The sequence below is a fragment of the Pteronotus mesoamericanus genome, unplaced genomic scaffold, assembly GCF_021234165.1.
Source record: "Pteronotus mesoamericanus isolate MK-2021 breed Mesoamerican mustached bat unplaced genomic scaffold, CSHL_Meso_final contig_42, whole genome shotgun sequence".
In the NCBI taxonomy this organism is placed as follows: Eukaryota; Metazoa; Chordata; class Mammalia; order Chiroptera; family Mormoopidae; genus Pteronotus; species Pteronotus mesoamericanus.
Genome location: NW_026555157.1, coordinates 756,748 through 784,029, shown reverse-complemented (window position 1 = coordinate 784,029; position 27,282 = coordinate 756,748). Strand labels below are relative to the sequence as shown.

At 40.4% G+C, this 27,282-nt stretch overlaps 1 protein-coding gene and 1 pseudogene across 11 annotated transcripts in view; both read right to left on the bottom strand.

The window, feature by feature from the left end:
- Nucleotides 1-27,282, bottom strand: part of ZBTB20 (zinc finger and BTB domain containing 20) — an 804,941-nt gene that overhangs the window by 21,260 nt on the left and 756,399 nt on the right. The gene's annotated exons all lie outside the window — the stretch shown is intronic.
- On the bottom strand, nt 6,952-7,892 carry LOC129073657 (calponin-2-like; annotated as a pseudogene).

Here is a 27,282-nt window from a genome sequence, read left to right as displayed (position 1 = left end):
TTTTTCTACCTCATCTTTCAAATGACCCTAAGAATCCCTGTCTCCAAACCACTCTTCAGTCAGATCCCCCGTTTTGCCTTCACGACGGAACCATCAGCCAAAGTACTACTGACTGCAGGCCTGTGACCCAGGTCCCTGTGTCTTGTCTGGGAAGTAATCCCAGAGGTAATGGCCTGCAGAGAGCTCCTCAGGTTCCTTCTCCTCTGCCTCGGGAGAGAGGGCCTGCTCAGGGAATTCTGCCCACAGCTGGAATTCCTACCTTGCTTCACTCAGACCCCTCATGTTGTCCTATCTTGCCAGTGTGACCACATCTTTTTATATAAATGAAGTCATTCATTTCTTTTGTTCCCATTTTTATACTTAGTCAGCCTCACATATATCCACTTAACTTAAGAAATGCCTACAGGCTCTTTGTTCACTTTCAGTAATATGATTTGCATAAATTTTTACATAAGAGAATTCCTTCTTCTTTCAACTTCCATTGGGTCTGTTCCTTGCCTAAAATAGTTCATTAGGCTATTGTTTCTATTTTTTTTCACTCATGTAAAACAAATTGTCTTTGCTAGATTAAAGAATCAGGGTGAATCCTCTATAACTGTGTTAATACAAAATATGACCCCAGAGGAAGGCTCTAATAACCCAGGAAGGAATATTCAGGAAAGAAGTCAGCGGACCAAGTTCCAAGTTCTTTCTTGAACTTGCCTTTGTAAAAGTCCCCCATGCCTTTGTACCATAATAATAACAAGAGAAAGCTTTCTTTTTTCTTTTTTCTTTTCTTTTTCTTTTTTTTTTGAGCTTACCATGTGTCAGATCCTAACTACTGTTAGAACTGGTCTAACTACTTTATTATATTATTTCATTTAATTCTCAGAACAACCCTATGATGTAGCTAGAATTATTATCCCCATTTTTCAGATGAGGAAACTTAGGCCAGAGAATTTAAGATATTTGCTCAAGGCCACATGGGCACTTGGTGGTTGAGCTGGCATTTGAACCCAGGCAGTCTGGTTCTAGAGTTCATACTCTTATCCACTTCACTATTTTTGTATGCTTTGCCCCTGAATGAAGTTTGGCCCTTAGATGTCCATGGGTCCGCTGTAAATCTCCGTGAAAAGGTTTCTCTTGCATGCCCTCCTGCTACTTCTATATATATCCATCGGTTAGCATGGTCTTTGTCTTTCTTGGTCTAGGGACTTCAACATAGCCTCAGGCAGCTAATAAGGAACATATTTTTTAGGTTTATAAATCAAACAATATTTATAAAACAACTTGTCCTGGTATTAAAATGTAGAGTTTTCTATATACAATACAGTGTTAGTATCACCAAGGTCTCCTTCATTTAAATAAAATCATAATCACTAAAACTAGTTGATTCTCTGATAAAATCAAATCTCTGAAGGAAGTGTCAAACAGCTCCCAGTAGGAAGGCTACAGTCAGTGAGATGGAGGCTGTGGACAGTCTGACCCATTGCCATATGAAAACTATTTTTTTTCCCATACAGGTGAAAACACTCTTTAAATACACAGTTGCTCACAGTAACAGTCACAGGTATATCTCTAGAGATGTTCTATATGATGAACACTTGTCCTCTTCAGATAGTTTTGGGAAGAAGCTCTATCACATTATCATGATAATTAATATCCATGTAGTTTTCAGAGTATACAAAACTGTTTCAAATGTAGCATCTCATTTACTATTTACAACAATCATATATGCTCTTAGGACAGGTCCTACTATTACTATTTGATAAAAGATGAATTTGAGGCTCTCAAAGTGTCTAATTTGCCCAAAGTTTTACACAGCTAGTGAGTTGCTGTGTTGGGATTAGAATCCATGCCTCTTGATGCTTTTTTCACTGCGTAACATTGGAATGCTGAGGAATGAAACTTGGATTGCTCAGAGATCTAGGGCCGTCATAGTTCTCAGGACATAAAAGAAAAAAAAAAAGACACTGAAAGTGATGAAGGAGGGTGCTTTAGACATAGAAATGGTTAACAGCAAAAACTGTCATTATGTCACACACATTCATACACACACACACACACACAATCTCATGAGGACAATTTATACTGCTTGTTTGACAGAAGCGGCTGAGTCTATCTAAACAATCAGGTAACTCCTATAGGGGTATTCCCACACACAAATATCTGCTAAGCTTTCTGAATTATGATCATTACAGTAATGGGGCTACCATGCTCATTGAAAACCAACAGAGACAAACTCAAACCTGCACACATATACAACCTCACCCGACAAGCCTATTCAGTTTCTACAGATACCCTTTTAAATACCTCCCTGGTGCACTGGTCCTGCACAGCAGTGAGCACCAGGAAAGGCTGATGCAGTCCCGCTGATGTGGCTACAGATGCAATGGGGACCCTGCTCTCCATTCAAGAGCACCTCGTCCTTCCAGCACACAATGCTGAAGCAATTCCTTTCCCAGGCTTTCTTTTATTATTATTATTTTTTTAACACTGATACAGTGGGAAAAAGTTTCTGCCACAGCAAGGCAATGTCCAGGCTTTTGTGAAAGATGTCCTTTTCATCCAAATGGGCATTAATGTATAGATTCCAACGACATAAGTCTGAAGTACTCTGCTGTAGAAGATTTGTGCCCCATTGAAAACAAATCTTGATTAGGTGGTTATTCAGGGACTGCCGAGGAAGGAATGGTGTGAAAATGCTGACTCCTTTCTTCCAAGATTGGCACTGAATAGGCATTTGGGCTATTCAAAAAAACAAGGAAAAAAATTCTCACTCTGTAAAACTGTACAACTTTACAAAGATGATGTGTATTTGGGAATGCCACCCCACCTAATAACCCCCATAAGTGGTAGGAACACAGAACTGATGGCAAAGTGAAAAAAGTGATTAAAATGGCTCTCTGTGTGTTTTAAAATACTAACCTATCTCCTTTTTACTAGAGTAAAAATACAGAGCCAGCCAGCCTGTGGTGGCATTCACTGGAAACATGCAAGGAATTCTAGTACTGAAAATGATCATGTATTCTGAGTGATTGTGTTCCTTGAGTGAACACAATATGGACAGGGCTGAAACAGGAGTGGGTGTCAGAAGGAAAACCTGCTTGTGGTGAAATAGGTGACAGAGGGTCTGGCTCTCTGTTTTGTGGGAACCCAGCTGTTTTCTGTCCCTTAGGCTGTGGGTATCTGGGATAGGACTTAGCATGAGAATAAAAAGCTGCCTCTGCACAAGGGAAAATGAACAAGAAAGGAAACAGCAGGCAATACAGTCTTTTTTAATTAGGTGTGAAATCCAGCCCTTCCTCAGTCCAGATATATAAAATGAGAATAAAGCAAGTGATGCTGTAGTAGGAATGCCCAACCTTTTGGCGTCTCTGGGCTACATGGGAAGAAGAACTGTCTTGGGCCACGCATTAAATATACAAACGCTAATGAAAACTGATGAACAAAAAAAAAAAAAAAAAAAAGTTTTAAGTAAATTTATGTTTTGTGTTGGGCTGCATTCATAGCCATCCTGGGCAGCATGCGGCCCGTGGACACCCCTGCAGAGTGAGATGGGAGTTTGAAGTCTGTGGGACTTGGTAGGAAACAGAAGCTCTCAAATTAAAACCAATACGAATTTCAGTCAAGTCAACAGCCTAAGTCAAATGGCAGGGCCAAAAAGCCCCTGAGCTTTCAATCTGGGCCATCCGGCTCACGTAAGAAAAGTGGGTCAGCACATGAAATAGGGCTGGGGTGGCCAGGCCTCCACAACTCAGCCTCTTCCATCATACTCTTTTCCACCTTGTACCTTGATACCTTTCATATGCTGAGACTGCTCTTTCATATATTAGCTGATTGGTGCAACTTACCAAGTTGGTCACACTAGGAAAGAACCTTTCTTCTCTGGAAAAAAACAGGGATGCATGCGGTAACTCAGGTTCTTTACTCGCTAAATCAACATCTGTTGCCCTCCCAGGGGCAAGACTTCAGTGTCCACTTCGCCTACATTCGAGGGGGCACTGGCTGAGCCTGTGTTCTACAGGAGGATAGAGGTTGTTTGCTCACAGCTTCCATCATCTAGAGCAGACGGTGCTGTCTATTTCCCTGGCTTGTTCATGATCCTTGGAGGGAGGGTGGCTGGTGACACTGGGGAAATCACTTATGTAAGTGGAAGGCGACAGGCAAAACAAGATCTCTTTCTCCTACCTTGGTTCCATACACCTAGTACATCGTGGGTGCCACTGCCCCGTAGGTAAACCATGAGAAAGCCATCAGCCTATGGGAAGGAGAGCAGCCCTCCCCATAGTGGAATGGGGGAGGCTTTGGGCCACCTGCTGACTGTTCTCCTCTGTCTTCCAGATTATTTAGGTCCAGGGTACAAGAACCATTAGAGATCACCGTTTTTTTTTCTTGTTGTTGTTGTTGTTTGTTTGTTCCTTTGTTTTTAATCATTGGTAATAGAATTCTTCTCATAAAACGTAAATAAATTGTTCAACTTTCAGAAATTTGACTTTCAAACATATTTTCAGAAATATACCACCTATGAAATTTGGGGACAGTCTGTATGCACTTTTGTAGGCGTGGTTTCTTATGTTAGCTGGATAGAAATATTAAAAATTACTAATGTGTATAAAGTGCTTATAACACCATCCTATCTATGATCTCAATACTGTGAGTACGTCTTTCATGTTACCTAAATTTTCATTCATACATGTAACATTTCTGGAGCTTATTTTAACTATTTACAGGTCCTTAAGAAGTATATGTGGCTTTAGGGGGTATCTGCATTTTTTTTTCCATAATTGGACATGTTTCTACTTTCATAGGAATAAGGTCAGTGCCTTTTATTAGAATCTCAAACAGATCTCTGTTCTCACAAGTTAAGACCAATGGATTGAGAAATTCAATTATTTCTCCTTAAGCACTTCTTTAAAACTTTCAATAATCAAAGCCTTTGAAACTGATGCAACCTTCATGACTACATCTGATGCATCAGGCCTGTTGAGCTAATGTTTCCCATTGACTTAAGTTGAGCTGATGTTATTTTATATGATAAGCTCAACAAGCTTAGCCAAACTGACAGAAGTTACCTTTCAGAAGAGAATGATTTAAAAGTAAAGGTAGGGAAGAGAGAGAGAGAAAAAAGAGAGAAGATAAGTGCAGAAAATAAAATATGAACCCTGGTTAAAATAGAAAAGAATGTGATAGGGACATACAGTTTTACAATTGTTGAAGCCAATTATTTGGTTTAAATCAGGTTTTTATCAGAGTGGATCCCTTTGACAGTTAACACAAATCTAGTGAAGAATTAGGAATCAACATTTAAAATTTAATTGACTGTTAAAAATTAGATTTTGTAGTATCACTGAATAAAAAATAAATACAAACTTAGTATGCAATTCTAATCCAGCCAATAAGATAGAGTTCACGTGAGAGCTCTGTAGTACTTCAAATAGGCTGCCTGCTTTTGTTTTTCTCTCTCCTGTCCTTGCCCTTCTTTCCAGCCTTCTTACCTCCTACTCTGCTCTCCTTCCCTGTTTCCTTCTATCAAACCATTAAGTTTCACTAAGCTTCAAGTATGGGCAACAAGAGGGAAAAATTATGAACTAGGACCACTTGTCCTAGGATCTTCAGGCCCGTTCCCCAATCTGGACTGCTCCTCGTCCCTGACCTCCTTTCCTGCTTTTCACTCTACCCAAAAGTAATAGCTTTAAACTTTGTCTGAAGGATGGAGCTAGACTGATATTACTAGTGGGATCTTCAAATTCAAAGGAAGAAGTAAGTCCAGGGAGTCCTTTTCACTTGGCTCTGGAGGCTCCCAGTGTCCCTCAGTGAGCCCAGGTCTTTGGTTTGCCTGATTTTAAATTAAATTTCTTAATTCCCAGAAGGGATTAGGAAATGCCCAACCATATGTCTACCATTGCAAATATAACTGACTGATGGGTGAAGTTGCTTTTGGGGCCACTTGAAACACTTTGTAAGTGAAACATTTACTGAGAATACCCCAGTGTAAATGGACCCATAAAACTAGAGATGGTCTGAAATCTAGAACAGCGGAAGAAACTCATCCTTAAGGACTTTCAATACTTGAAATGTAGATTAATCAATCAACTTCTCTCATACTCCTTGTCCAGGAAAAGCTGGTTCTAATTTTATGTTTTTGGACCCCGTGAATATCATAACTGGAGTTCAGAATCAAAATTTAGGCCCTATTTCAGCAATTATATAAGACTTCATAATATTCCCTCCCTCCCTCCCTCCCTCCCTCCCTCCCTCTCTCCCTCCCTTTCATAAAAAGGTTTTTATTGCCTTTGATACACAGTTGGTATTTCATATTATCTCTTGATCCCAGGGCTCCTAGGTGGGGCTGGTCCCAGAGAGGGCCTCCTGGTGGGGGTCCCTGTGCAGTACTTCATGGGGGAGAAGAGACTAGTATGGAAGGTGGGGGTCTGGCTTTGTCTCAACCACTCAGAACTCCACTGTCCTGTCTGGGCCTCAGTTCCCTCACTGGGCCCCTGGGAGGGTCCTGGAGAAATCCAGTCCTTCATGATGCCTAAAATATCTGGGGACAATGGCCTGGCTCTATCGCAGGGGACTTCCTTCCGAGCAACCCCCACCATCCTCATCGCATCCCCCCTAAAAATTACTTTTGTTAAAACTGCCTGAAACTTTTGTGGGTACAGAAACCACAAACTGATCAAAAGAGAAAAGGGAAGAGGGCAGAGGCAACCGGAAGCCACTTGGGGCCAGTTTCCCACCTTGCACAGATTTCTTCTTCCCCCCACAGCTTGGCCCAAAGCCTGATGGGAACTTTGCTACCTGTATGTGCCCTGGCAGCGACTGCCTACCCCACAAGCATCTGGATCTGGCCTTCACAGACCCTCAGCAGTAAGCTCTTGAACACATAGAAAAATAAGATGAAGACACAAAAACCCCCGAAATCCCAGATAGGGTGATGATATAGGGAGACACCCCACAAAGGGGGCCTCAGTAGCCTGCCTCCTCTTGGTAGTAGGGTGGGTACTCCAGGGCCTTCCATAGGCTTGGGCAGTCGCCTGGAGCTTGGGCTGACCCTGGAGCCCTGCTGGCCACTGGGCCTTGTGGGCAGTACCTGGGGTCATATATCTGCTGGCCCAAGTCACGACCTGTACACTGTGGTTGGCAACTTGCATGTAGCCCATCTGCAGAGACATGGAGGAACTGTCACACTTGTCGGTCCCCAACTTGGTGTCATAGATGTGCTGCTGGGTCCCAGAAGTCATCATGCCCACCTGGCCGGCACACTTGTTGGTACCCATTTGGAGGTTGATGGTTGAGTGGTCCATGGGTGGCAGGACATGGTTCTTGGGGTCATACAGGTTTCTTCTTGCACCATATGCTGTCATTCCTGACTAGCTAGCATACTTGATGGTGCCCCTCTGGAGCCCAATGACACACTGGCCCACCTCCATGGTAGCAAAGTTCTGCTCCTGCTTTTCTGAGTATTTGATGCCAATGTCCACACCACTCTGTAGCCTCTTTGTCTTGGCCTTCCCTGCCAGAGCTATAAGAGACACCTGCACCTGTGTCGTGTTTCCACACTCAAGCAGGTCATTGGTCTCAAAGAGCTCCATGGAGTTCATGCCATAGCTGACCACGGCCTTGATCAAGTTGGAGAGTTTTTTTAGCTGGTTTTGCATGGAGTGGTTGATCTTAGGGATTGAGCCAGGCTGCAGCTTATTCATGAGTGTGCACAGGATAATCCCATCTTTCAGACCCTTCCGAGAGTCAGAACTGATAACAGGCCCGTGAATCCCGTGATCCAGCTGCGGAGTTCTGCTTCCTTCTGGGGGTCATAGTTGGATAGGAGCTGGTTCTGGACCTCAGCCGAAAGCCCGTACGAGGGCTCCTTATTGAACTGCATGGAGCTCATGCCAGCAGCAGCGATGGCAGGACAGATGGCCTGCCGGGTAAGATGGCTGGGGATGCCTCATGGTACGCTTTTCTGTGTAAAATTTTCCCCAGCCTCATCCTAGTGTCAGTTCCTTATTTTACTTTTATTCTGATTTCTTTTTTATAGTTATTTATAAATACATTTTCCAGTGAATTCTGGTCAAGATGGCAGAGTGTGGAAGTGCTGTGCTCCTCTCCTCACATGACCATATCAAAATTACAATGAAATTATAGAGCAATCAACCTGAAGAACCATCTGAAGACTAGCTGAACAGACCTCCTGTAACTAAGGATATAAAGAATAGGCCACACCGAGACGGGTAGGAGGGTGGAGAGGTAAAGTGGACTGGTCCCACACTCAAGTGTGGCAGTTGAGAATTGGTGGGGGGTGAGGGGGAGGGCAATATCTCAACTGTAGAGGTCTCTACCAATGACCAAGGGGTCTCAGTCCCACACCAGGCTTCTTAAACCAGGAATCCAGTGATGAGAATAGTAGTCCCCACAACAGCTGGCTGTGAAGATTAGCGGCAATTCTGTCCTGCATGGTGAGATGCAGGATGGCTAGAAACCCAGCTGTCCTCTTAAAGGGCCTGGGCACAAACTCACTGGCTCATAGGCACTCATCCTGAGCTCCAGTGTGGGGACAGTAGCTCACAAGCCACCAGAGTTATACTCAGAGAAAATGAATAGTGTGGCTTTGGGGTGAAAGCTGTCATCATCTCTGTGTTGAGTCCTCCCTTCACACAGCCTGCAGGGGCAGGTGATGCCAAATCTGATTTTGCATTAACCTGCTGAACACTGCTCACCCCACCCTGGTGACTCCCTGAGCCCACGCTTCACCCAACTTATATACTACCTTTGGCTCTTTTTGTGGCTGTACCTCATGGACAACCTTGGACCTTACTACATACTTTCTTAAAAGCTCCCCAAGGTCTGCAGACCCCTGGCAGGTGGTGGCTGGCCTCAGTGGGCATTGTGCTTTTTGCTAAATGGCCCCAGGCCTGGCGCAGGTGGCAGCTGGCTTTGAGTTGCAGTGGCCTCTCCCATGTGCCTCCAGGCCTAACACAAACAGCTGTCAACTGAAGATTGCTCAGTAGCTTCTACCAGGTGGCCTTGGGTCAGGCACATGCAGTGGCTGGCTTCAGCCTGCACCAGAACCCTTCCCAAGAGGCCACAAAACCAACAACCTGCTGGCTAGCCCAGACCACAACAGAGCACCAACCATAAAGCTACACAAAGGGAACACCCAAAGGATGACCTCAGCAGGCACCAGAACCCTGTTGGGGTGAATCCTGCTCCATGGGGTCAGCCCATGCTGGGGTTGTTGCCAGTCCTAACAGCTAGTCAGCCTAAGCATCATAGATAAATTAAGCATACAGGCATGAGCAAGCACCGATTAAGGCTAAGTTATAACAGGAGGGCACACACAATCTACACAAAGAACACTTCTGGAGCACTGAGCTCATATGATTGAAGAAATTGCGTCACTTGGCCCCACAGGACACCTTCTACATAAGGCCACCCTGCTAAAACTGGGAGGTGTAGCAGCCCTACCTAATACATAGAAACATACACACAGAGGCAGACAAAATGAGGAGACAAAGAAACATGTCCCAGATAAAAGAACAAGAGAAACCTCCAGAAAAAGAACTAGACCAAATGGAGGCAAGCAACCTACCAGATACAGAGTTCAAAACACTGGTTTTAGGATGATAAATGAACTTAGGAGAAGAACAGATCAATTCAGTAAGAACTTCAACAAAGATTCAGGAAACATAAAAAGAGATGTAGAAACCATAAAAAGAAAGCCAGTTAGAAAAGAATACAATAACTGAAATAAAGATCATACTTAGAAGCAATCAGGAAGTAATCAGATTACATGAAGCAGAGGATCAAATCAGCAATTTGGAAGACTAGGTAGGAAAAAAACACAACCTGAACAGTAAAAAGAAGAAAGAATTTTTAAAAAATGAGGATGGTTTAAAGGACCTCTGGGGCAACATCAACATAACAACATTTGCATCATGGGAGTAACAGAAGGAGATGAAAGAGAGCAAGGAATTGAAAACCTGTTTGATGAAAAAAATGACTGAAAAGTCCCCCAACCTGGGAAAGGAAATAGAGACACAAGCCAGGAAGTACCCAAAGAGACCCATGCCAAAAAACATCACAATAAAAATGCGAAAGGTTAAAGACAAAGAAATAATATTTAAAAAAGCAAGAGAAAAGCAGTTAGTTACCTACAAGGGAGCTCCCGTAAGACTGCCAGCTGATTTCTCATCAGAAACCTGGAAGGCCCGAAGGGACTGGCACAAAATATTCAAAGTATAAAAACCAAGGACCTTCAACCAGAATTACTTTACCCAGTTAGGCTATCATTTAATATCAAAGGAGAGATAAGGAGCTTCCTAGACAAGAAAAACATAAAGGAATTCATCACCACCAAACAAGTATTATAAGAAATGTTAAAGGGACTTCTTTAAGAAGAAGAAAATACATAAATACAAATACCAAATTGAAAATAACAACATACATAAGCAATAATCACTTTAAAAGTAAATGGATTAAAGTGCTTCAATTAAAAGATATAGCATGGCAGAATAAACAGAAAGCATAATCTATATATATGCTGTCTACAAGAGACCCATTTCAGATTGAAAAACACAGGCTGAAAATAAAAGATGAGAAAAAAATATGTCATGCAAATGGAAACAAAAAAAAACATAAACTGGGATAACAGTACTTATATAAGTACTAAGTAGATTTAGTACACTAAGTAGACAAAGTAGATGAAAACAAAGGCTATAACACAAAGCAGAACACTACATACTGATAAAGGGATTGATCCAACAAGAGGCTATAACCCTTCTGAACATTTATACACCCAAGGTAAGAGCACCTAAATAAACAAAGCAAATATTGATGAATATAAAGGGAGAGAGTGATAGTAGTAAAGTCATAGTAGGGGAATTTAACACCCCATTGACATCAGTGGATAAATCATCCAGACAGAAATCAAAAAGAAAACAGTGGCATTAAATGATATTTTGTACCATGTGGATTTAATTGGTATATTTAGAACATTTCCCAGAGCAGCAGAATATACATTCTTAGCAAGCACACAGGGAATATTTTCCAGGACAGATCATGTTAGGACACACAAAATAAGTCTCCATAAATTAAGAAAGACAAATCATCTCAACTGTCTTCTTTGACCATAATGGTATGAAACTAGAAATCAACTATAAGAAAAAAAACTGAAAAACACACATACACATGGAGGCTAAATAATATGCTACTGAGCAATTAATGGGTTAACAATGAAATCAAGGAATAAGTAAAAAGATACCTTAAGAAAAATGAAATAAAAATACAACAACTCAAAAATCTCTGGAACACAGCAAAAGCAGTGCTAAGAGGTAAATCCATAGCATTAGAAGCCTACCTCAAGAAAAAAAGAAAAATCTCAAATAAACCATTTAAGCTTACAACTAAAGGAACCAGGGAAAGGAAAGCCCAAAGTGGGTAAAAGTAGAGATCAGAGAAGAAATAAATAAAATAGATTAAAAATAGAAAAGATCAATAAAACCAAGAGCTGGTTCTCTGAAAAGATAAACAAGATTAATAAACTGTTAGCCAAACTCATAGAACTAGAACAAATAATCCTAAAATTCATATGGAATCACAAAAGACCCTGAATAGCCAAGGACATCTTGAGAAAGAAGAACAAAGTTGAAGGCATCACACTACCTGATACCAAATTAAACTATACCGGCATAAAGACAGACACATAGTCATGGAACAGAATGCAGAGCCCCCAAATAAACCCTACCTATATGGTCAATTTATCTTTGACAGTGGAGGCAAAGAATACATCATGGGGTATAGACAGTCTATTCAATAAATGGTGTTGGAAAAATTGGACAGATACGTGCAAAAAATGACGAGACCACCTTCGTACATTATACACAAGAATATATTCAAAATGGATTAAAGATGTAAATGTAAGACCCCCAAAACATAACACTCCTAGGAGAAAACATACACAGTAAAATCTCTGGCATTGCTCTTAGTAATATTCCTGTTGATCTCTCTCGTTGGGCAAGGGAAACAGGAGAAAAAACAAACAAATGGGACTACATCAAACTAAAAAGTTTTCACACAGCAAAGGAAACCATCAACAAAATGAAAAGACCACCTACAGTTTGGGAGAACAAATTCACCAATGATACATCGGATTAGGGGTTAATATCCAAAATTTATTAAAAACTCATACAATGTAAATATGAACAAACAAAAACCCCAATGCAATTAAAAAACAAGCATAGGACATGAATAGACATTTCTCTAAAGAGGACATACAGATGGCTAATGGACATATGAAAAGATGCTCAACCTCATTAATCATCAGAGAAATGCAAATTAAAACCATGATGAGGTATCACCTCACACTGTCAGAATGGCCATCATCTATAAATCAACAACAAGTGCTGGTGATGGTGTGAAGCAAAGGGAAACCTGGTGCATTGTTGGTGGGATTGCCAATTGGTTCAGCTATTATTGGTTCAGCCTCAACAAATTAAAAATAGAACTACCTTATGACCCAGAAATTCCAATTCTGAGTATTTATCAGAAAAAAATCCAAAACACTAATTAAAAAAGATACATGCACCCCTGTGCTCACTGCAGCATTATTTACAGTAGCCAAGATATGGAAGAAACCCAAGTGTCCATCGATATACGGCTGGATAAAGAAATGGCACCTACATACAATGGAATATTACTTGGCCATAAGAAAACAATAAAATCTTACTATTTGTGAAACATGGATGGACCTAGAGGATATTATATATTATACTAAGTGCATTAAGTCATACAGAGAAAAACAAATACCGTATGATTTCACTTATATGTGGAATCTAAAAGAATCTAAAGAACAATACAAATGAACAAATAAAACAGAAATAAACTCACAGATACAGAAAACAAACTGATGGCTGCCAGCTGGGAGGTAGCGGGGATGGGTGAAAAAGGTGAAGGGACAAAGAATCACAATTGGTAGTTATGAAACAGTCATGGAGATGTAAAGTACAGCATAGGGAATATATATAGTTAATACTATTGTAATAACTAGATATGGTCTAGGTGGCACTAGACATAATCCTTTCAAAATTATATAAATGTCTAATCACTCTGCTGTACACATGAACTAATATTAAATAATATTAAAAACTGTTATTGGAAAAATAAAAACTTTTAAAAATGGAAAAGAAAAATAAGTACATTTTTATACATAGTTATTAAATGTATTGAAAATTTTTTAAGGTAACTTTTAGTTACGAGGTGAGAATATAGTCAATCAAATATCATAATTGACTATCAGCTTTATGGAACCAACTCTAAATATTCAGTTTTGGGTATTATCAAGTTACATGCTTTATGAATTTTTCTACTTGGAGCATCTGGTTCCAGTGGAATAAAACATTGGAAGTTCAAACACCTTCTTTACTCTCTTGTGAAAGCCACGTTCTAACTCTGTGAACAAAGGCACTGGACAGCTATGATTCCAGACAACATTCTGAGAGCTACCTATGCCCTCATTCTAAAGCTGAGATGAAATGGCTTCTTGAGGAGGGTGGACTTGCTGAGACTAAGAAGGGAAGTCAATGAAATCTGAGGCTGATGCCTGTAAATCCTCTTATATTGTAAACCTTTTGAGACACATTTTAGGAGTTTGACTTCTTTTTTTCTAAAGCTCTTTCCTTACAAATTTAGCTGCTGCCCTATTGTAACCTTTTCCTTTGTTCACTAAATCTAGGGAACAAAAACACAGAGATGCTACATCTGTGGGTGGGATATAAAAGTGAACAAAAGAATCTACTTAAATTCACTAGGTGTGCAGTTTGAACTTGGCTTTGCATAGGCCTTAAAAAAGGATCCATATATTCAGATGTACAATTAAGAAATTCTGTCCTTTATTTTGCTTGAAAATAAATTAAATTTAATGTGTGTATATAAAAACATGCATCTTCTTACTAATCCATTCTTCTTTTGATCTCTACATCATCATATACATATTTTAACAGAAAAATAAATTTTTAACTCTAGTGAGTTTGAATATCAAGCCTAACTCCAAGAAATGGCATTTTTAAAAAATATCATCAATTGGTGGTAAAGTATAGCTAGACAAGAAATTAATTTTTTGACTTAACTGAACTTCACTGAGTGAGAAAACAGAACCGTATAGTGTCATTTAGGAAAAGCTTTTTGACTAAAATAATCAGACCTTTCCGATTCACAGAAATTCCTTTTGTCCTCTGTTGCTGCACAGGTCTGTAATTGCTTTTGCCTGTGTTTTCCTAGAAAAAGTAAGTTGCTTCCAACGTGATGACTGGTTTTCAAGCATAGCTGTTTGTTGGTAGGAGGGGCTACACTATTTCTCTATGGAAGGAGTGGACTTGAGCCATGCTAGATCGTTTTACTGAGGAATGAAGGCTTTCTATCTCAAAGCAACAACAACAACAAAAACAAGGAAAAGGGTAGCAGTTTTTGCTGGATGACTAATTAAGAGGGAAGCACAGTGGTGATTTATGTGGCCAGTGTGAGAAAATAGCTGAAACTACATGTCAACAGCCCACCTAGGCTGATCCATTATAGAATCAGGCACAGGATTTCCTTAAGAAAACATAAGATGTAAGTTCCTTCTTGGCTCACGCTAGGATGAAGAAGATCCTAAATAAGTGTTGTAGGAAATTAAAACATTGGGAAGTATTGATAAATAAGTGAAGGAGAAGGCATACCTTGTAATTATTCTACTAAGAAGTAAGGTATTTTATTTTTGTATTCTGTATACACTTTTATATATTTTATTATATTATAGGAAAAATATATTAAGCTGTAAGAGTCTTCTGTAGCTACAGGTAAAAAATCTAATTATTTCCTCTTCACTGAAATAAAGTCTCTGAGCTAATCCCAGAAGCTGGACATTCTGCCATCCCTGGCATGTGCTGCACCCATTTTTCCTTCTTCTGCTGAATTTGTCCTGTTCTGAAATTGTGCTTTCTCTACTTACCAAATCTTATGTATCACTTTAGAACCCTATTTAAAGTTCTTCCTTCTCTGTGGAGACTTCTTTGATAACTAGAGTCCATCCTAAATTCTCTTTTTCTATTCCCCATGACTTGGTGAGGTAATAACTGAAACGCTACTTTGTTTTTTAACCTACTGCATCAATGAACTTTCACAGGCAATTAAGAAAGGCCAAGCCTTTACACAGTTCTGGGCTCCCCTGCCCCAGTGAGTTGTGGCTTCAGAGCCCGAATCCTAAGTTAAAGCCTTAAAAATGAAGCTTCAAGACAAAGAGCTTTGTTTTTGGAGTCCACCTTCTCTAGGGAGAATTATGCTGGGCCCTTTCTGGGATGAGGAGGGGAAGGCTGATGCTTTGGAGTTAGACTGAGGTGGCCTGAGAGGGAGGGAAAACCATTTCCCTTCAGATGGAGACAGTGACAAGGTATGAGGTCTCTGCTTGCACATGACTCCTGTTGGGGTAATTGCTTGTCACAATTTTATAGACTCAAATAAAAAGGCCACTGTCTTGAGATTAACAGTGATGATCCTGGGGCTGGGCCCATGCTTGAGAACCACCATGAAGGGCATCTCTAAAACTGACTAATGTAGTAGTTTTAGGTAGTCAGATGGACAAGGCTCAATGGTGTGTTTGTAAGCGGACAAGCAATGTCAATGATGGAGACACCATGGACCAAGGGGATGACCCTGCCTGAAACTTCACGAGTATTGTACAGGTCTGGGGAAGGAAAGGGAGACCTTGGAGTGTTACTGACTTTCTTGCTAACTTAGTGGCCTTGGGTTTAATTTGCTTTAGATGGATAAAGATGTGTTTCTGGCACCTGAATTTGAAGAATAAATCCGAACTTTTTACACATGTGGTACATTTAGTCCTTAATAGTATATTATTATTGTCTCTCCTCATTTTCTTGTCATTTGTGCCTGTCTTATCTATATGAAAAGACTCTAAGACGGCTAGTACCTTGCATTGTTATAACTACAAATTAATGATCTCTCACACTGTCCAGCACATTTCTTTCCACTGAGTAGTTCTTATCTGAGCATTTGTTTGGCCAGCTCTTTAATGCACTTAACAAACATGCTGACAATAAGTGGCAAACTCGCGGCACCATTTCTCTGAGGTATGTCTACATGTGTTGTAGTCCGAGGGGGTCTTCCCATCCCTGAAATTCTGTGTAATGTTCTCCTGTCCTTGGTTACTCTGCCCCCTCTCATAAGGGAACAGCCACAGTTCTATTTTCAGTATGGATTTAAGGTCTAAGACAGTTGTTTTTTTATGTGTTCACTGTTTCCCACAAACTGGGCTCATTCATGTATGATTTTTAACACACACCATACTGTCCCCAACTTCCTGATTCCATTTCCCCCAAGGGGCACCTCTTGGGTCCTTTTGTCAGCTGAGAATTCAATGGAACTCAAAGCTGAGCCATACCTTGTAACCAACCCTAAGAGAGAAAAAAAACGATCTGTGATATGATATAAAAATGATCAGGCCAAACTCCCTCCACTGTTGCCTACTTAGGGAAAATGAACTGCTTGGTAATAGATGTTACAGAGATATCTATCAATCAGCTTTGGTAATGGGTATTTATATTTGTCTGAACAATGTCCAGGATTGTTTAGAATATTTTCACTTGGTGGCCACTGGGTGTCCTCATTTACAAAGTAAATATGCAATATTTAGTGTGGGTCACTAGAGAGAATAAAAGACACTAGTTTTCTTTTTGGCCTTTCACCCACCCAGTATAAATTTATTGCCGAACTCACAACCAGGTCACATATTATACTGTTGAAAAACCGTCAGGTCAAACTGTTAAATTTTATAACCAAAAGTAACTTCTACAGGTTCCAGGCATGAATTTATAAGACTGTTTTCTCAATAGAGGGGACTGTGATCCAGCTATTAGAGTGAGCCCTTATTCATTTGAAAATTGGCATGGGGTTTTGACTATCTACAGAAAGAGCCAGGAGAGAGGAACAGAGAAGGTCTTAATTTATTCTTGAAAGAAAAGAGAACGCCACATATCTCCATGGGATATTTGTTAGATTCTGTTTTTATCTCAACTTTTCTGAAAACGAATTAAAAATAATGAGAAAGATAAAATATGTCTTTTACCTGGGAAACCTGAAATAATGTGAAAAACAGTACAAGCAGTTGGGTCATATAATGATTATTAATCATTTCAAATGTAAAGATAAAGAACTGAGTCATTCCTGTGTGGACCAGTCGACCCACCTGTAAAATAAAGATGCTTGTGCTTCACAGCGATGCTGTGGGACAACTAAAATAGAATATGGAGGCACAGAGGATTGCAAGGAAGAGAAACCATACACAAGACAGACTGAAGATACTGCTAATATTCTAATTGTGGTCGAGCCACAGTTGTGTGACTTGTCCCTGAGGCAGAGAGGAGTCAAGGACAGGGCTCATGTAGCTAACCCATATTTACTGACCTGACCACCCCAAGCACCGAGCGTGCTCCACTGCTGAGCAACCACTTTGTGTTCCCTAATGTGAGTTTTGCAAGCCTAGGGCTGTCAATGCTTCTACATTTATAGTACGTACATATCTGAAGCGATTCTTTCCCTGTGCAGTCAAAAGGATTCCTACCTCCTGACCTTGGAAATTTCTCAAACTTGAGATATAGAACCACCACTGAATATATAACAGTACTTGCTTTCGAATGTCAAGCTTATTAGCTAACCTTTCCAAAAGCACAGTTAACTTTACTGTAGTACTTTTTTTTTTTCACTAGTGTACATCCCCAGCTTAATTAATATTCTCTGGCATGTCATTTCAGTATACAGATTATTAGTATGATTCTGTGTTGTAACCAACAATTTATACCAATAATATTAGGGGAAGTCTGGGAAGGTCTCTATGAGCGACTCACTGCCTTTCAGAGATGTTCTCTGGTCTTAATAGCTTTGCTTAACAACCTTTCCTTGTTGTGCCTCTAGTACAACCGTCTGCAACTCAGTCAACTGCTTAAATCTGCAACAATGCACAATAGCTTGGTCACTTTCTCCCGGCGATTCTACTTAAAGGATCACAATGTACTCAGAGCATGTAGAGAAGTGTCTCATTTCTTCCACAGATCCTTAAATTCCTGGGATTTATATAGCACCTTTGACTCTTTAATCAGTAGATTCATTTTTGAACTACTGTAACCCTGAGGACACAATCTGCAGAGCCCTCCTGGTTGTATTTTCTCTTAAGCTTTTTCGCCTTTCAGCTTCCTCAGTTTGCTCCTTTAATTTCACTTTTAGAACTTCTTGAGGCTCAATGGCTAAATACCTCACAGTGCAGGTCTTATCTGATGTGCCGGCGCCTGGTGTGGTCTAAGACACACTGGTGTTTTTGTTCTTCAAGTACAAGACTGATGTTCTGAAATCTAGACTCCAACACAAAGGAGATCATTAGCTCGTTTTAAGTGTCTCTTTTCTTCTCTCCCGGCCTTTTCCTATCTACCCCAATACTTCCTTAGTCTTATGCACTGGCAGCAGATGGTGACCATATTCCAATGCTGAGTATATACAAAAATCGTGCCATGGAGAACAGAGTGGCTTCAAAGTTAGCTTTCTATTCAAGTAGGATGGCAGAGACTTCTGGGGGAGTGAATTCATCTCTCATTCATTTAATCCACTGTTCATTCAGCCAGGAATTTGTTTTCCTACATATCCCTCTGCTGTCCAGCCAGCTGAATGAGGGTGGGTGTGTAGAACTCTCTTGAGGGTCCTTCCAGCAGGTGGGCACTAAAATTCTGTGCCAAGCTCTTGTTTCCCTGGGCCAGCTCTGCCTGTTGCTGGTCAAACCATGCCATTCCCATGAGAGGAGCTTAAAAGCCCTGTGTGGGGGTGGGCTTTTCAAGAACTGTCTCCTTGCTAGACGGACAGTCACACACTATATTCCCTAGACAAAGATGAGACCTGGGAAAAGGATGAAACCAGAAGGAGGTTATGGGGTTGCACAAAACTGTGCAGGATGGTACAGTCATGGGAGATGATAGTGGGAAAACCTTTTCTTTTTGTTGTTTTAAGTTTTGCTGGAGCTTTTGTCTAATCATCTGTTTGAACATCTTGAAAATAAGTATCTATTTTCATGATATCTATCAAAAACAGGCACCAGATTATACTACAAAGTTGACCTTAACCCTGCCATATTGCTACTAGAATCAAAACATGCAGCAGCCTATATTGAACAGAAAACGATTCTGTTCTCCCAGCATGAAAACCAGAGGGCATCTGGGATGCACTTGGTTTTGTAAGTGTGCAGAATGAAAAAAAAATCAGGTAAAACAATCAGTGCCTTGTACAAATGGGTGAAATGCTCACAAGTGCACTATGCACTTTCTTTTTCTCCCCACCTCATTCATTCATTCCACAAATTTTTGCTGAGCACCTAGTATGTCTCAGCACTCTGCTAAGGATCCAGCAGTGAACAAGACAGACTGGATTTGTGCCCTTACACATTCTTCCGCCTGGCCAAAATAAGCTTTTAATAATCTAACCACTAGAATGTTATTTGAGGAATAGGAACAATTCACCTTACCTAGTATTTCTTCTGAATCCTTGTAAACATATTTCCTGAAGGTCCCAATTCCTTTATCCATGAAGTTCTGTCTTAAAGCTTTCTCTTTCTACTGTTATATTCACTCCTTTCTTGGTTACAGTGTTGACAGTTAGATTGCAACTGCTACCTTTTTTTTTTTTTTTTTTGGTGGGACTGTCACCTTGAGGCTCTGAGGATAGAGGATCTGTGTTTTTTAAGAGACACATACATTTTCTCTGTAAATATTGTACCATCTAATTTGTGTCTTTGGATTTCGCTGATTAGCCATCATCATATGATTTAAGGAATACTGCATATGAGATGCAGACACCATGACTCAGTAAGTTATTATTTTAAAACTCTGACTTGGGATTCACACAGACTTGCACACAATCTAGTTGAGCATTTGATCGCAGGTATTACTAAGAGACTTGTAGCTCAAGTTTCGTACCCATGTGTCTCTGGAATTCTATACTCAACAGCAAAAGCATTCAGGAGTTAAGAGAAGCAAATGTCTGAAATCATCTCCATGTATTACTAAAAACTATTTGGGCACTATGGGACAGGAAAGACTCATTAGGTACAAAAAGCCAACAAGTCTTAGTGAATACCTTAATACGTTTTCTTCAACTATTACAAACTGCTTCTGAATGGAAGAAGGTAAGTGAGCTGGGTGATTAAAAGCAATCCTCTGTAGTGAAACACATTTACTCTCCTAACTTTATCTCTATTTTGAATTATTTCAAAATACTCCAAAGCCATCAGGCACACTGTCTTTCAAAAAGATAAAAGATACATTTCTTTGGTTGTGAGTATAGGAGGGGAGACCCCCTAAAACTGGAATTATCTTCTGAAGGGCAGGCCTCTTGTATGGCAGTCTTCCCCGAATAGGTGAGTGTTCTAGGAACCCATCTGCATCAGAGTACCAGCTGGCATCGTTGTGAGAGGCTGCATTAGGCTTCAGTGATTTTTTTTTTTGAAGACTCTTTCAATCCATTTGCCCATTTCATGATGGGTGATTTATGAGCCAACCTGCACACACTGTGCTGATTGTTCATCAGATTTTGACCAAAAACAGCATGAATCCCATGCCCTACCTTCCCTATTCACCTGATTTCGCCCCGAGCGACGTTTTTTTGTTTTGTTTTGTTTTGTTTTATTTCCCTGGATAAAAGAAGTCCCCAAAGAGAAACATTTTGCCAGGTGGAAGAGGTGAAACACAAAAATAGCAGAAGCACTAAAAGACATCAAAACCAACAAGTTCAAAAAATGTTTTGAACAGTGGGGGAAAAAACATCTTGATAGCTGTATTGCATCAAAAGGAGAGTACTTAGAAGGTAACTGAAATTTAAACATGTAAGAAGACACAATTTTTTGTAAATAAATTGTTTTTTTGGGAGTCCCGCCTCGTATCTCTTTGGAAAGGGCTTTGTGATGTATCAGCACAGACATTTGCCTGCCCTCAGGACCTGATGTTTTGGCCTCTTCAGGCGCTGGGCTGGAAGGTGGCTAGAGGTGAAGGACACCTAAGGGTGCACGGTAGAGGCATGTACAGGTTCCACCTGTATTCTGAAATAAGACAGACACAAATCCATTCCCTATCATGTGGAAATCTCTCACTGATTAGAATGCACTTGAGGACATTATGGAACTTAATAGGTTAATACTATTATATAATATAAATAATACTTTAAACCTTCTTTGTACCAAGGAGAAAACTTTCAGAAATTTTTAACTTCTCTGTGTCATGATTTCCTTATCTGTAAAATGGGGTGTTTTATAAGAATGATGTAGTATATTCGACATAGGAGATGCCTCATGAAAAGTAGTCCTCATTCAATTTTAGAGAAAAACAAGACAAATGGGGTAGTAAAAGAAGGTGAAGAGGTAAATAAAGGAGAGGCTTCCCTGTCTACCCAGGCCCGACTCCAAGAAGGGGCAAGAGGAGGGCATGGGCCTGTCTTGAAGGGAGGAGGGTGAGTCCCCCTCATGCTCTCCTCCCGCCGACCCAGAGCTTCTGTCTCTGTTATTCTCAGGGGAAGGACAGGCACCTGCCACAACCTCCCTTTACGTTGCATCAATTTTAGTAATATTTACTTAATAATTTACAACACTATAGCTAGTGCACAAATTCACTGAGTGCTGGCTGTGTGTCTGGTGCTGTTTTAGGGGCTTTACATGCAGCACTCCATCTAATTCTTAGAATAACCCATTGAGACAGATACTATTTTCATTCTCATTATGCATATGAGGAAACAGAAATACACGGAGGTTAAGTAAAGTCATGTGAATGCATCTACAGGCTGAAGTTCACATTAAAAAGAGCAAATAACTAGACCATGGGGGTGAAAAAACGTTTTCTGAGCAACCTATGGTGCAAAGTAGTCCATTATCAACATATTCCAGAAATAGCTTCAGAAGTCTGTTATCATACCTGCCCCTGACCTGCAGGCACATTGAGGGGGCCTGAAAGAGCTTCAGGAGTCATCCTGCCTTTGGAGGTTCACATCCGACTTCTCCTCCTTGCTTCTTAGTTTATTCATGGGGGCCAGGTTTGAAGATGCAGATTTGAATTGGAACATGTCCTGGGGAAGTGGCTCCTTTTACTTTTATAGTTCCCCGACCCTGATCTAATGAAAGTTATTCGCTCATGTCCCAGAACAGCACACACACAAGTGTGCATGTGTGTGGCACTTCTTCTTAGGAAGCTCATAGGCTCTTAGAGGGAGGTCCGATCATAGGACCAGTGGAGTTTAAGGCCTCCAGGTTAAGAATGCTCCTCAGGAGGGAAGGGTGCCCTCTGCCTAAAGCCTCTGCCTGTATCACTGCCCAAGGACAGCAAGTTTGCTTGTGTCTCAGCATGTTAACCCAGGATTATGAGGCTGCTACAGGAGCCCAGGATCCAATCATCCCTCTGGGATCTTTAGGTCAGGAATAAATGGAAAAGGCTAGCTTTTGGGGAGTTTTCTTAAAATTGGAAGAAAGCACCCAGGCCTGCCCGCAGAGACCTGCAGAATTTCCCTGAGGAAAGGATATGCATCCTTTCCCCTCAGGTTAACTTCTAATGGTTGAAATTCAGAATTTGCATGTGTATTTTCCATGGAATTAAGTAAGCTCTGTAGCTCAAATTTATATACACCTTTCTTCCATTATTTCTTTTATATCAAAATACCCAATTGAGATAGGAGGCAAAAAGACAATAAGTGATTATACAGGAAAGGAAACGATTATAGCAAAAAACTAAATGACAAAGTTAATTTAGTCATTTCTTGAAATTTGTCATGTGGTGTTCTAGGTGCCACACGAAGCTTTCTTAAAAAGTATGCATGACCTGGGATAATGCTGTATGAAATCTTGGAATAAAACTGATCACACAAACCTACCTAAAACCACTGAGGATAAATGAGTAGGAGGAAATTCTTGTTGGGAGTTGGAGAGGCAGGAAAAACTCCTCAAGGTCCACTTTGACGTCAACTTGGAACTCATTCTTCCTTGTGAAGTTACAAAGACTCATATTCAAAATTCTTCCACATGGTTGTTTATGTAACTTACAATAGTGATAACATTTTTTTCTTCTTAGTTTTATAGGTAATTTAATAGCAGAGTAAAGAAACATCTCATTTAGTTGGTTTCAGAGAACCATCCTGAAGTAGAAGAAACTGCAGATACTGTGTGTCCAGTGACAGTGGCCTTTGGAATGTCTCTGACCATCCGAAAAGCAATACAGTGTGAGTAAATAAGTTAAAAAAATCCTACAACTAATGAGCTTGAAGAGGTCCTGTGACAATGAACCAGTACATGAGAAGGACACGTAGGTTTGTTATTAATTACTGCAGAGCTACTTGAATTGGACCTGTCAGGAAAGAAGTTCACAGAATGTGGCATTTAAAAAGATTATGCTTGGAGATAACTTGTTTGAAAAATTTTTAGAAAATGTAAATGATATCAAAATATATGATACCTGTCCTCTGCTTAATGCTCAGAGATTACAGAGGCAGAGTGAATATTTGTGAAGTCATCTGAAGACGACATGTAACAATTCTTTCAAAACATTAGTTCTTATTAGCTAAAAGAAAGAGAAAGCAATGTTGGAAGGAAGTAGAGGAAGAACTAATATAATAAAACTACTGATTCACTGGGCTTGGGTAATGACTTCAAATTTCATTTACATATATTTATCATTCCAATTGTCCTGCAAAATGGGAGCTCTAACTCTCTCACCTTGTTTTTTTAATTGCAGTCTCCCTTAACACTGGTTTGGGATTCCTGTATCATAAATATATTTTCTACCCTGCTTTTGTGTTACCTGTTTATTATTTCTTTTCAAACCATTAAACTTCTTTCAAAAGTAGTTCATAATTGATGCTTTCCCATTCATCTTCCGTTGGCTCCTGAACGCCTCCTCTTCATGCACCTGGCTGCTCTCTCGACAGCCCCCAGGAAGCTACCAATCCTTGGCATCTGCAGAGCCCAGCACTGTAGATACTTCCCTTCCCTGAAGGTCTTTCTGCACTACCTTGGTTTTCCTCCTGTGTCTCAGATCCTCTTTTCTTTCCCTCCTTTGATGGTACTTTACCCTCTTTTTTTAATCAATCATTGTAAACATTCCCCAAGGTTCTATTTTTCTTTTTTCTGTCAACAAAAGCCATCGGTGAATTTACTCCCACATTCATGGTTTTCTCACTCCACAGTCAGCTCCTGACGCTGTCCACCTTCTCCCATGGTTTGCTGAAATTGGCTCCTCCCCATTCCGCACCCCTCACCCCTGTCACAGTCACCAGCCCCCTTTGGGTTACCAACAGTCCAAACGAACTACTGGCAAGGCTTCCAGCGTTCTCTCCTCCCTCCAGCCACCCTCTCCCACATCCATGCGTGCTCTACACGCTGATGCTAAATTAGATCTTCCCACAGTAAAGTCCTGATCATGGCGACCCTTTCTTCCACCCTTCCACAGATCTGCACCCGAAAGCAAAATCCTTACACCTTACTCTAATGCCTTGCCTCTTATGAAACTCCATCTTTCAAGAGAGATCAAAGGGAACCTTCCCTGATACACTGGCCTGAATGTTACTGTTAACTGTATTATAATGTATTTTACTAACTTACTAACTTTTATCTAAGATAATGGGGATTTGAAGACACGTACTAAATTTTAAGATTCCCAGTGGCAGTGTCTTTTTGGTTCCATCTTTGCCTTGGACCCCAGCAGAACTCCGCATAGTGCCAGGCACATGAGACGTACTCCACACATGCTTACCGAGCGAGCGAATCGGTGCTCTGGTGCATCCAGGTATGAGGGATGTAGCTGGAACCACCCTGCAGGAGGTCTTTTGTGAATGTATCTTATCTTCTCTATGAGACTCTAAGTCTGTGAGCACAGCACTCCAGTCTAACCTTGCTTCATCCTTACACATTGAAAACATTCAGTAAATTTGATGAGAGGAGTAGTCCTGACTCTCTTTTCATTCAGAAAACATGAGTTCTCTTAGGAGCGGACCCAGTAACAGGCAGTATACTATGAATCCGTAACTAGCAGGGTTCTATTTTTGGGTCCTCCACTGTACTGGAAACTTTTTGGTATGACACCTGCACTCTTTGGGCCTTGGTCTCCTCGCCTGTATAATAACTGGTATAGACCAGATAACCTGTACTCTTTTTCACTGCTGATAAACAAAGTTCCAACTGGCACCCAATCCTTAGAACAAAGGATGTAGAAGCAGAAGGAAAGTTAAAAAAAAAAAGGCTGAGGTAATGAGGGGTTTAACTATATGGTTCCTATTGTGTCAGGTAGAAGGATGTGACTTAAAATTTCCTTAAAGCAAGGAATTCCTAGAATCCTCATGCATGTTCTCAATTGATCCTAAATGACCCATTTCTGAGGTCAGTAGTACATGTGAGTTTTTAAGAGGTCAGGTATGAGAAGCCCTGACAGATAGGAAGAAACACTAATTTTATATAGTGAAATTTGCCACAAGTGGAGGGAGCACCTATGAAACTGTCACTAGTAGCTTCAGAGAAGAATTAAAGATGTGCCCCTGTAATATGTGAGATAGCAAGATGAAGCCCTGAAAATCCAGCCTCAGTCTCAAAAATTATATGTGACGATCGTAAGAACATTCATGCAATATCTGGGAAAGCAAAGCGGTATGGTGTAACTCGAGGCAATGGGCCATGAGACCAGGTTTGCCAAGGGACTTGAGAGGATTTCATAAGAGGACAGATTGCTAAAATCTGAGAGACTATGAGTCAGTGACAGAGGTCCAGCTTGACACTTAGATGTGATGCTGGGGCTCCAAGAAGGAATCTTTCTCAATAAGAACAATTGTTCTAAAATTTGTCCATCAATTATCAGTTGGCCCCTTAAGATACTTCCTCCATCCACTGACTGCATGGAATGAAGGGCACTTTTGCCTAGTAGAAAATAAGTGGGGATCTTACTTTATTATTTATTTAGAAAGCAAATAGCTCTAAAAGGGACGTATAATTCAGCCCAGAAGAATTTTAAAGACAGACAGTTTTACCTAAATACAAAGTGTCCCATGCTTAAAATGAGGCATAAGAAAGTATGGTAACAGAACTGTTCTGTTTTCTGAGCACATCATGCTGCGTTTGTGCCTCTGTGGTTTTGCTATTGTTCCTTCCACCTGGAATGTCATTTCCTTCCCTTCTACTTGACACACATTTACTTCATGATCCAGGTTGAAAGTCACCTTCCCTGTGATTCCTCGTGAAGCCCTTCCCTCTCCTCCAGCTCCTTCCTCAGGAGCTTGATAGCGTTCTGTGTGTCATTGAACACTTTTAACACTGCATTTGTGTGCTCTCCTTTGCAGGATTACAGGGTTAGGAAAGTGGGGATGCTGCGGGTCCCTGCAGTCAGGGGTGATGTCTTGGTTGTCTTCTGACCCCTGGTCCTAGCTGAAGACTTGGCAGAGAAGCAGGGGCTCCATACCACTTGATGGATGACTAAGTGAAGGAAATGCATGAATGCATGAGGAGAAACTGATGGGCAGAAGTTACTGCATTAAGTGACCAGGGAAGATACCCAATGGAATTAGTGTGGGAGAGACAGAGCAAGTTTTACAAAAAGAGGCAGACTGTGACAGAAACTTCAAGAAATATGATTTTTAAAGTAACTGTGTCCCTAGATATACTGAGTGCAAACTCTAAGAAATTAAAGAAAATAAATAAATTAACTGACAATGTATAAAGGCTGGACGAAGCACTGGAACCTCTACAGAAGAGGTTATCAAAGGTAATAAAAATAAATCCAAAGAGATTTATGTATCAATTAACTCAGAGGCAGAAAGGTGACTTTTTAAAGAGGGAAAGACTATGTTTAAAGAAATTTATCCAGACTTAACAGGCTTACTTGGTTGGTTAATGAAAAAGCAGAAAAACAGTTTAAACTGTTCATAATGAAAAGGCAAATATGTCATTCTTTATAGGAAGTAGAATAAAGAGGAATGTAGGATGTTCGGAGACATTGAGAGCACTTGTATCAAAGATGCTCTATTTACTGTTTAACTGATATGGAATTGATTAGAAGTTAACAGCAAGCCATAGGATAATAATGATCTGTGGTTGCTTATTCCACCTCATGTTGGCTATCTTTCTTCTGCAAATTAGCGTGACCCCAAAATCTATTCAGGATTGTCCAACTTGTCCTAAATTCCATAAATACACTGTTTCAGAAGATGCTGGTTTTTTTTTTTTTTTTTTTTGCCATGTCTCTATTACGGTTCTTCACA